This window comes from Cynara cardunculus, assembly GCF_001531365.2.
Source record: "Cynara cardunculus var. scolymus isolate 2C chromosome LG 5, CcrdV1, whole genome shotgun sequence".
In the NCBI taxonomy this organism is placed as follows: domain Eukaryota; kingdom Viridiplantae; phylum Streptophyta; class Magnoliopsida; order Asterales; family Asteraceae; genus Cynara; species Cynara cardunculus.
The window spans coordinates 33,634,203-33,646,652 of NC_037532.1; positions in this window are offsets into that span (position 1 = coordinate 33,634,203).

Here is a 12,450-nt window from a genome sequence, read left to right on the forward strand (position 1 = left end):
GTTTTGTAAGTTTTATGATTTACAATTGATTGTTGTTTCAGTTCCTGTGGTTTACAATTTATTGTTGTTTTGGTCTCTTGTATTACATGGACAAAAGTAACAATAAATTGTAAATCATGGATACAAAAATTGCAATTCTTAAACCACTAGAATGAAAATTGAAGTTATCAATAAACCACAGGTCTCTTGTACTTACAATTAGGGGTGCTCAAAAACCCGATCAATCCGATCCAACCCAACGTGAAATAACTCAACTTGAAACAACTCGATGTCTAATCGAGTTGTAAACCGTAGGTATTGGGTTACTATTATTTGAACCCAACCCAACCCGATGAACCTGATATCTATTTATTTCTTGGATTTAATATGATTGTTGAATTTCTATTAATATACAAACTAGACAATTAAACTATCACGTACGCTATTCATATACACATCTTTTCACTCATTCGTATATATGTTCAGTAACTATAAACATATATGCGTAAATTGAGAAAATTAACTGGATGTGATATACGTAATTGAGAAAATTAACTGGATGTGATATACGTAAGAAATATGGATAAGTTGTATCAAATGATTGATGATGAAAAAAATATGAGTAGAGAATTAACATATTCAATGTTAGAAGAATATTTTAATGTACCAAAGTATCAACCCGACCAACCCGGCTAACCCGACCAACCCGTACGGTTTGGATCGGGTTGGGTTGCACTTTCGTTTTGGTTGGGTTAAGATTTTTCAAACCGCAAGCATTGTGTTGGGTTGTTTAAATGTCTTCAACCCGATCAACCCAACCTATGAGCATCCATACTTGCAATCATTTTATATGATATTTAATCGGCTATTATTGAAAATTTATAGGGGTTAGGGTTAGGCACACTTTATTCCATTGTAGCGTCGAATTTCTTTATGCTTTACCTATTTTATTAAAAAAAATTAATCTATAATCGAGTTTTAGGGCAAATTTTTGTATTAATTCATGAACAAAAGTGAATTATTTTCCACTAATTAAATAACAATAGTTTACTCTATTAATTATTAACTAGAAGGGTACTCGTGCAATGCAGCGAGATACATCTTGATTTTAATATTTTATTTTATTTTTTATCTCAGTCGATGTTATAATATGGTCTTACGGGATTTTGAAAAAACGATGATGTTTTTATTTTTGAATAAAATATAAATTTGAAGATATCATAAAATTTTGACAAAAATATATTGATATTAGTATCAAATTAACTATTTAAAATTCCTCATTTGTTGTATAACTTTTTAATTCAAATTTTTAATTATAATTTAATTTAGATTTAATAACGAAGTAATTTATATTTGATTTAATAATACAATTTTCTTATAAAGATAATAATTAGTTATTTTGTTAGAACTCGATAATTATCTTAATCATATTTTAGATTTTTTATATTTTAATTTAAAATGAGATGTTTATCCTCTATTTGATTATGTTTATACGTAGTTAGTTACACGAATTCAAACATGGTAGCTTTAATAAGTTGTACTTATGCATAATTTACTTGGAAATCTTGAATTTTAAGTAATATGTATCAATAAACAATACTTTATGCATAAAAAATGGTTTTTAAGAGTTTTTGTTAAATGGTTTATAATATAGTATAGATATCGTCTTTATTCTGTTAAGAAATTGAAGGTTTTTGTGACTGTTTAGAATGCGGCTAGTTGTAACTGTTAATAACGGATTATAGTAAGTAGTAACGGTCAATACTTGAGATTCCCGATAATGGAGTGTTTGCAAGAATTCCAGAATAATTCTACATTTGGAAATATGACACGTCTAGTAACGATCAAATATTTTACGTTTGATATAGAAAAAGATATCATAACCATGACTTATTTTTTATGGAGAAAAATCAATAATTTGTTTGTGTAAAATCAGATGCAAACATTTTGCAAAATTGGCTTGATTTTCATAAAATTTTCATTGCCGAAACTCATCTCAATAATTGTTTAACAGATGGAACATAGTAATAACCTTTTGGATACCTTTTAGACTTTCGATGCTATTTGGATGATGTCAGTGAGTTTGTTTGTGGAAAGATTGATATTTTTGATAGATGATAGATAGCTGATAGAAGTTCTTGTTTCATATTAATCTTCAAAGTTAACCTATACATACATAAATTAATTATTAAAAACATAATAAAAGTTTAGAAAAATTAATTTAAAAATGAGTTGAATTTCACCAACAAAATATATATATATATATATATATATATATATATATATTAAAGAAGAAACCACATGCAATGACATGACCTCTTCTCAAAACAAGAAAATAATTTATCTTTTTTCTTTTTTTCTCAAGCTTTTCCTACTTTAATATTTGTTTTTTATGTTTCATATTTACATTTAAGATCCTTTAATTAGGTTGTTTCAACCTATTCATGTTCCCTCTAATAAATATTCTTTTAACTCTCATTATTTCTCTCTATTTGGTTATAATTTTTCATTTTCTCTTCATGATACACCTCTATAATAATCTCTCAATTCTTCATCTCTATTCATGTATAATTTTGTGGTATATCTCTATGATAACCTCTCTATTAATCTCTGAATTCTTCCTCTCTATTCATGTATAATTTTGTGGGACACCTTTATGATAATCTCTCAATTCTTCCTCTCTATTCAATTATAAATTTGTGGATGTGATTTGCATTTTTGTTGATTTGAGGTGTCATTCAGTAAGACAAATCATAATATGAGTTTTTGCTTATGTAAATATAATATTTCTTTTTTTAGTCGTAGATATTCACATTAAAGTTAGAATTATGTAGGCATGTGGAGTTTTTGTGTGTGGATAAAGTGACATATGAATCTTGAAGAAATAGTGTAACATTGGATAGAAAAAAACCCTCTCAATTCTTCCTCTCTATTCAGTTTTTGAGGTGGTTTGTACTTTTGTTTGTTTGAGACGTTATTCAATAAGAGAAATATAATATGGGTTTTTGTTAATGTAAGTATAATATTTTCGTCTTTTAATTAGAGATATTCACACTAAAATTGGAATTATACAAACATATGAATCTCTCTATTAATCTYTCAATTCTTTCTTTCTATYCAGTTATAATTTTGTGGGGGTGATTTGCATTTTTATTGATTTGAGACGTCATTCAATAAGACTAATCATAGTATGAGTTTTTGCTTATGTAAGTATAATATTTCGTCTTTTAGTCGGAGAATTCACACTAAAGTTGAAATTATGTAGGCATATGATTTTTTTTTTGTGTGGATAAAGTGGCATATGAATCTTTGATGAAATAAGTTAACATTGTTTAGCATAATAATCTCTTTTAATCTCCCAATTCTTCTTATTTATTTCAGTTTTTGTGGATGTGTTCTGTTTTTTTGTTGATTTGAGGTGTCATTCATGAAAACAAATATGATATGAGTTTTTGTTTTTGTTGATGTTGATTAGTCTATTGTGATTTTTTTTCCCTTTCTTAGCATTGAGCTTGTAAATTATTTTCTAATATTTTTAATTTTTAAAGAAGAAACCAAACATAATGAGGTGTTATCATCTAAACATTAGAAACCCATTTTTTTTCTTAGATTTTTGATTTTTTAAAATATTTGATATATGTAAAAGACTTTTTCATCCCTATATTTAATATATGAAATTCAATATAATACATATATTTTATTTTACATAATTTTATTAAAACCTCTATTTTCAGGATTTTTTTTATAAATAAACCAAACTATGAACTGTCTAAAACAAATCTAAAAAGCTTGAACAAGTCAAATGAAAAAATAACAAATCAATCAGACTCTTATATATCTAGAATGGTCATAATAGCTATTATTTTCATTTTATGCAATCGCATGTAGGAAAAAGTGGTTTCGATGATGTTCTTGACCAATGTTGCAAATGAGTATATCATGAACTAATATAAGCAAATTGCAAAAATATTCAACAATTATATCAATGTAAATAACAACACAATTATTGCTTGGTGAATATAAATATTTTATGAGAATATATGTAGAAGATAAATTGATATATATTATGGTAAAATAATTTTCTTAATACACCTCATGATTATAATCAATATTTTCACATAATTTTTTTTATGATTTTGAACCAATCACAAAGTTTGATATAATAAAAGAATGATATATAAAACTTAATAATTATAATTATATATATATATATATATATAATATATGTATATAATATTAAAAGAACAACAAATAATGATAAGTTAGATTCATATATCAAAGGTAATGTTGATTTTTATTAGTTTAATATCTAAATGTGATCATCAACTCATTTAACTAATTTCAATAAATTTTTAAAAAATTTATCGTCATCGTGCAACGCACGATATCAAACACCAGTAATAGTATAAAATTTAAAAATCCGACTAACACGATTACATATTTTTGCATCTATGTTTTTTAGATGAGTAAAGTATAAAAATGAGGTCTTCATTTGAAGACTCGTAAAACTGTGATAACTTTGAGAATCGGTACATCATGTGCTATTTCATATGATTTTTTCATCTACGACTTGGATTCATTATACTGATTAACATATATTTATTTCACAATGTTAACATTTTTTATGTGCTTTTGAAACATAAATTACAAATAGAAAAAATTCACATTGTCAACCGAATACGTATGAAACAAAAACATTGTGAAACAAATATATATTAATCAATATATTAAACTTTTTCTTTAGATAAAATAATACTTCATGATAATAATTCTTACAGTTATCATAATATATAATGTTTTTAAATTATTAATTCTTCAACCACAAGGGTGGTGCCTTATTGGTTTGAGTTTGAATCCAAAGATCAAAAGTAGCAGGAGGTCTCAGATTCAAATCCAAGGAGGAATAAAAATCTCGTGGTCACAGAGGTTCAAATGCGGTGACTTTGGGCTAATGACAAAGCAGGTGGTCGCCCTGGGATTAGTCGGCTCGCATAGCAGGTTGAATATCCAGGTTAATAATTTTTATTTATTAATTCTTCTATAAAAAAAATACAATTAAACCAATATTTATATTAATTTTCTTTTTTTATATGACAAGCAAAGTTGGGGACAAGGAATATAATTTTTATTTTCAATAAAGTAATTGGAATATAAAGAATTTCAACATTTTCTTTATATCATAAAATAACATAATATTCGGGGTTTTTTATAAATTGTCTTATGCAATAACCGAGCGTACGTCAACTTTAATGATAATGTTTAAATAACTCTTCGACAAAGAAAAACACAGTATCTAAATCTGTATTAATTTGATGCTCGAGATTAACATGATCACAGATCTCTCCCCTTTTGATAAAGTGCATCAACTGTGATTTCGTAAAAGTAGATAACAATCAGTAGTTGTTGTATTAACAAGAAAAACAATACAAGGTTAACCTTTGCAAATCATTACAAATATCGCGATATACTAATAAGAGTAAATCAGATATCTCTTGATTACAGATATTATATATTTAATAAAAGAGCATTGTTGTGTTTTTTCAAATATCTTTCTAAAAATCACTGGAATACATGCTTGACAAAAGCTACATATCATGAGATTTTGCCAAAATATATCAATTAGAGGATTTCTAAACGAATTTTAAAAAAGCTGTATGCTTTTTTTTAATAGAAACAGGTAAAATACAGCAAACCATTTTCCCATTACATATGAAATTAGTAAGAAAATAAACCATATTCATCACTCGGAAGCGTATATTTTGAAATGCAAATGCTTTTGTGCGAACTTCACAAGCTTCTCCATTTCAGTGGCGTTGTCGATGGCTCCACTACGATTGGAATCAACTGATGCCATGGCCTTTTGGGCCTTCCATCTCCCAAACCAGATCTTGAGACCATGAAGCGCCTCTTTCAATTCTTCTTGGCTGATACGACCATCATGGTTGTCATCATAAGTGCGTAGCCATGCTCTGAATTCGTCAACAGTCATTGATCTGTTAGGCTCCAACCGTATGCACCGCATGATCGCCATTTCTCTCGAGACTACAACAACTCAACTTCAGGTAAAGAATAAAGAAGGCACTGTAATTGATATTACCCTAAGGAGAAAGAATATATATAATGGCTAAAGAATGGGAATACGTAATGGAGACCACATAACTTTATTTCGACTGAATTTGGCATGTGGAATAATATCTCTTACGCTTTTGAAATTGGGATCCAAGTATTATTATAATACAATATAATACTTAAATAACTGATGGATGTTGAGTCAGAAGTACTGTTTCAAAGGTTTTCCACTAAAATTTTAGAAACATCTTCTTAAATGACCAGTTTTCATAAAAAAGATGTGCGCTTACAAAATCATTATTTTAATGTTAAAAAAATCATTTAATAAAGTAAATAGTTGTATTTTATTACGCGTTTTCACAAAAATACTGAGGTGATTTTACATTTATCCTTTGAAACCAGATTTGTTAAATAATTTCTCAGATCCTTGTCAAAAATCTAATTATTTTTGTCTTAAAAAGATTTAAAATTTCAAATCTTTCAAACATCAACTTACTGATATGACAAGTTTACGTCAAATTCAAACAGTCTCACATATGTGGAGAGAGAGAGAGAGAGAGAGAGAGAGAGAGATGAGATGAGATGTTTACTTTGCAAACCATCCATTTCATACAAACTAATTACATCCATCCGTTTTTTTTTATAAAAGACTAAGATTGAAACAAACTAAATAAGTAAAGTAAAAAAAAGAAAAAAAAAATTCATATTGAAGACACGGAAGGGAAAAACAGAGGAAAACATGTTCTATGAACCTGTTTCATTACAACTGTTATATATATGACCTGATACAATCATATATGACTTATAAACCTGTTTAATTACAACTGTTATACATATGAACCTGATGCAATCATATATGACATATGAACCTGTTTCATTACAACTATTATATATATGAACCTGTTTCATTACAAAATGTTATACATACCTATAAATATAAACTTGTTTCATTATAACTGTTATACATATGAACCTGATGCAATCATATATGACTTTGTTTCATTGGACAATTTGAGCATATTTCATTGGAAATTAGTGGCGATTTTTTAAACAAAATTATTCTACATTTTTTAAAATGTGACGATATTTTTAAAAAAAATTGATGGATGCCTCAACCAAATCTTTGTTAATATTGTGCTAATCAATATATCATCAATATTTATATAATATTATGTTGTTACCAAATTTATCTATTAATATTAAATAATTACCAAACATGACTATTGCAAATTCAAATAACCATAATACTCTTATAAATTAAAATAAACAAATGGATTTATGTGATTGGTTGTTGCTAGTTTGTAATGTTTGTACAGATTCGGGCGATTTGTATTTAATCGCTCTCTCTCTCTCTCTCTCTCTCTCTATATATATATATATATACACACACACACACACACACACACACACGAGCGACCAAATGCAAACCACCCATATTTGTACAAACCATGCAAACAACCTCATCTGTCGATTTCATTGTTTAATCTTATGAAAATTTTTCATGAAATTGTTTAATCTTATGAAATTGTTTCATATAATACTTATTTTGATAAAGTTGTTTCATATATGGTTATGAAATTGTTTCATATATGGTTATGAAATTGTTTCATATATGTTTATGAAATTGTTTCATATATGTTTATGAAATTGTTTCATATATGTTTATGAAATCGTTTCATATAATACTTTTTTCTGATAAAGTTGTTTCATATATGGTTATGAAATTTTAATGAAACTGTTTCATGTATTTATTTAACATTAGTATAATAAAAATGATAATATCCATGATTAACACCCTCCACAATAAAAATATATCCATTTAATTCTTTTATGATTTTTTTCTATTTACAAATGATTGTATATTTTAATAACTAAATGATTTTTTACTAAGCCAATTTTTCATATTGAAAAAGTTTAATAAATCAATTTTATTTTTATTTGTAAGAATATGAATTTTTCATATTTTTTTTAAATAAAAAGTTGTAAAAGTTCATTTTTCGGATAAAATAATAAGGAAATGATGTAATTTGGCATTAAATAAACGACATGATTAATTGAATTTTAATATATTATTTTCAAGTGGATATAAACCCACCGTTTTTACAATTAAAATATTTAGCAAACTACAAATTTGGTCCTTGTAGTTTGTGGAAAACAACACTTTTTGATTTTACAGTTTAAAAATTAAAAGATAACAATCGTGGTTTGCAAAAACGTGCATATATGGTCCATCTTTCTAACGACTATTAAAAATCCAATAAAATAAGGGGGTATTTTCGTTATTTTATCATAGTTCTAAATAACTTCACATGAACTCATTATTGTTCGTTACGACACAAATGTGGCTTTACCAAACCACAAGGGTGGTGCCTGAATGGTTTGAGCTTGACTCCAAAGATCAAAAGTACCAGGAGGTCTCAAGTTCAAATTCAAGCAGAAATAAAAATCTCATTGTGGCCACGGAGGTTCAAATGCGATGACTCCGGGTTATCTGCAAAACAGGTGGTCGTCCTGAGATTGCTCGGCTCGCATAGCGAGTTGGATATCCAGGTTAAAAAAAAAAAAGGTGGCTTCACCACCACGTTTACCCCTGAGACTTTACTATGAAACTTGATTTCCTTTCACGTTACTTAGAGGATAAATAGTAATTTTCTATGACCTAATACTTATGTAAACGTTACAATGAAACTTAAAAACTAAAACCCTAAACAGGTAAATTTTTACTCTCATTCTTGAACATGAATTCTTTGAAATTTGAAGAACGTAACGAATAAAGACTGAAAAGATTGAATCCCAGTTGTGCACTCTTGATATCATTCCATAGCTCATAAAGCTTGAGGTTAACCTCACGGCCACGCCATGTCTCGCTTCTTTATAACCTTGCATTTTATAATTTTTTGTTTTTTATTCAATCAAAATATAACTTTTAATTTTGGTCCTGTGGTTTTCAACTGTGTAAAAGACAAAAAAAAATGATAAAAAGACAAAAACGCCCCTTATTAATGAAAATTATTAATGATCGTTAGAGGGAAGGACCAAATTTGAACGCTTTTGCAAAACATGATGGCCTCTTGTAATTACAAAACTGCAGGGACGAAAAACATCATTTTCGAGAAACTGGAGGGACTAAATTGTAGTTGACTCTAAAATATTATAAACCTACTGTAGCTATTGCAACACACTTTTAATATATATATAATTGCCTTTTTAATTTCAAATAACCATATTTTAATTTAATTATTTAATAACTATTAAAGATTTATTCTTTGTACACTTTTTTACAGTCTTTTTTTTGTTCTGCGTGTATTAAAAGGGACTAAGGGGTCGTTTACCAAACATTTATCCGGTAAGTGTTTGCGGGTAAAATTTAACATTATATTTACTTACCAGGTTAAATTTTAATCCACCCAAACGGTATCATATGCACAATTTACCGGGTAAGCGGTTACCGTAGTAAGAGTCCTCGCCCCCACTCAACCCGTGTAAGACTTTTGGTCCTTGTCTCACTCTTACCTGATAAGATTCTTGGTCCTTACCATCCGGTAAGATAATATGACTTGGTGTTCACTTATCTGAATAATCCTTTAATAAACGGCCCCTTATTCTTACCACAAGAGAGAAAATATCTAGTGATTGGTTTTCTAGAAAGTAAAAAAAAATTATAAATATACTTCAGAAAATATTGATTGGATTAAAATTTTGTTCTTCTTATTTCTGTCGTTTTATTTTGGACTCTGCTTTTTGATAAAGTTTTCGGTAATTTTGCAGAAAAGAATCTAGAGATTGAAAAATGAAGTACGGACTCGTGGAATGTATATAACGTGGGATTGAGAAATTTGTGCACGTGTTAGCTACTCGGATATTGGATCGTACGTAATTTTATTCTTTTTAGATCATCGATGTATTATTTTATTAGCACTTTTAAGAAATATAATAATGATAAAATAACAACAACAAAAAATTGTTAATTTTCCTTAAACGATACAGATAGAAATGTAACAGTTGGTTGATTCATATTTGGACGAGTGGATACGCACTAATATATGTGAAAGAACGAACAAACTTTAAGTATCGGTTCTCAGGTTTGGAGATTAAATAAAATAAAAGGTCTGGTTTAAATGATTTATTTTTGTCTGCTCAAAATGAGGAAAAAAAAAACTTAAAATTTTACAATTTTATCATCTGTTTATTTGTATAACGTGCATGTATAAATACATTAGGTTAGATCAGAAGGGGCAATTTAGTCATTTCATAAGAATACAACCGTTCTTGCGTTTCTTTCGAATCAGATTCTTCTTTCACATAATAGAATTCGTGAACACGATATAAAAGACCATACATTTTGAATCAGGTTAGTTACAAGATACACAACCGGTCAACGAAAATGGTGGAATGAAATTACAGGACCCACAACCAATCATACTGATCAGGCCATCGAGATCCATAAACATATTCACAGTAACACCCCAAAGCATAAAGTAACAGGCTAGCCCAATAACTTCAAATTCAATTTAAAACCATGGTAGAAGTTATTGGTAGCTTCCAACTTGAGACTTATAAGGAGCTCATAAATCTCATTTTCTATCCATGTGGAATGAGTTGTTACAAACTCCCCTACTTAGATATTTTTCTTGCCCATAATCTTCCTCGTAATCGACAATATGGGGATTCGCCTAATATGTTATAAACACACCCCTCGAGGACTTATCATACCTAATGATACAAAGATCTGCTCTGATACCATTTGTAACACCCTAAAGCACAAAACAATAGGTTAACCTAATAACTTTGAATCCAACTTAAAACCATGATGGAAGTTATTGGTGACCCCAACTTGAGACTTATAAAGAGCTCATAAATTCCATTTTTTTTCCATATGAGACGAGTTGCTACATTCATACTTCTATTTTATTTTGTTTTTAACGTAAATCACATGAAATTTGGTATCTTTGTTAATCATGGCTTATCATATAGTAATTTAGGCATAATTATTAAGTTTGAAGTTTTCTTTAACCTTGTAAAATTGATGGTATCGTTTATAAAGACGCAACGTATGTCTGAAAATATTAAAAATATATATATTATTTTGATGTCAACATTTATATCTATATACTATATTATAAAGTATTTGATAACAACTCTTAAAAATCATTCTTTATGCATGAAGTACCGTGTATAAATGCATATTACTTAAAATTTAAGATTACAAGTAAATTATGCGTAAATATAACTTATTAAAACTCCATTTTTGAATTCGTATAACTAACTGCAGATAAATATAACCAAATACAGGATAAATATATCATTTTAAATATAAAAAATTTAAAATATAATTAAGATAATTATTGATTTCTAACAAAATCATTATCTTTATAAAAAGTTTATTGTTAAGCCAAAAATAAATTACTTTACTATTTGACCTAAATTAAATTAAAATAAAAAATTGAATTAAAGAAATAGTTAAATAGTTAATTTGATATTAATATCGATATATTTTTTCAAATTTTTATGATGTTTTCAAATTTATTTTTATTCAAAAGTAAAAACATTATTTTTCTCAAAACCACATAAATCGTATTATATCAATAGATATAGAAAATAAAACAAAACAAAACATTAAAATGAAGATGTATCTCGTTGTATTACGCGAGTACCCTTCTAGTTTATCTACAACTAAAACAAGAATACTTAAAGTGTTGTAGAATAAAAATCTTCCTTTTAAGCATTGTAAACTTGTGCAACAGACAGCAACATCGACCATGATGCCTTCGAGTCTGACCCCATGAGTACGTTGCACGTGCCACCCAGAACCCTATCCACCTTATGTTCGAGTCTATGATAACCAGTGGCTCGATAATGATGCATTCGTGCACAAGTAAAATACATTCAAGTGCTAGAACATGTACATTTGAGAACCACGGAAACCAACTATTCAAAAAATCAACTGAGATCTAGACTTGTACGTTCTTAATGGTCCTGTCACGTTTGCCTTCTATGATTTTCAATATATTCAACTGTAGGCCGTAGCCATATATGACCCGCAACCAATAACTTCAGTATTCTTTTATAATGATTTTAATTGTAACAATTTTTAATCAGAATTTACTTCTTTATGTCCAACAATAATTATAAATATATTTCCTTAGCTTTTTTCATCATTAAAAATAATCTATATATTAATGATTAAGTACAAATTCTTATTAGTATACATGAGACAAACGTGACACAAAGTCTTGATATATACATACATATTAGAAGGGTACTCGTGCAATGCAACGAGATATATCTCGATTTTAATGTTTTATTTTATTCATTTTCTCTACCGATATAATACCATTTTACATGGTTTTAGAAAACGATAATATTTTTATTTTGAACGAAATATAAATTTGAAAAAAAAAT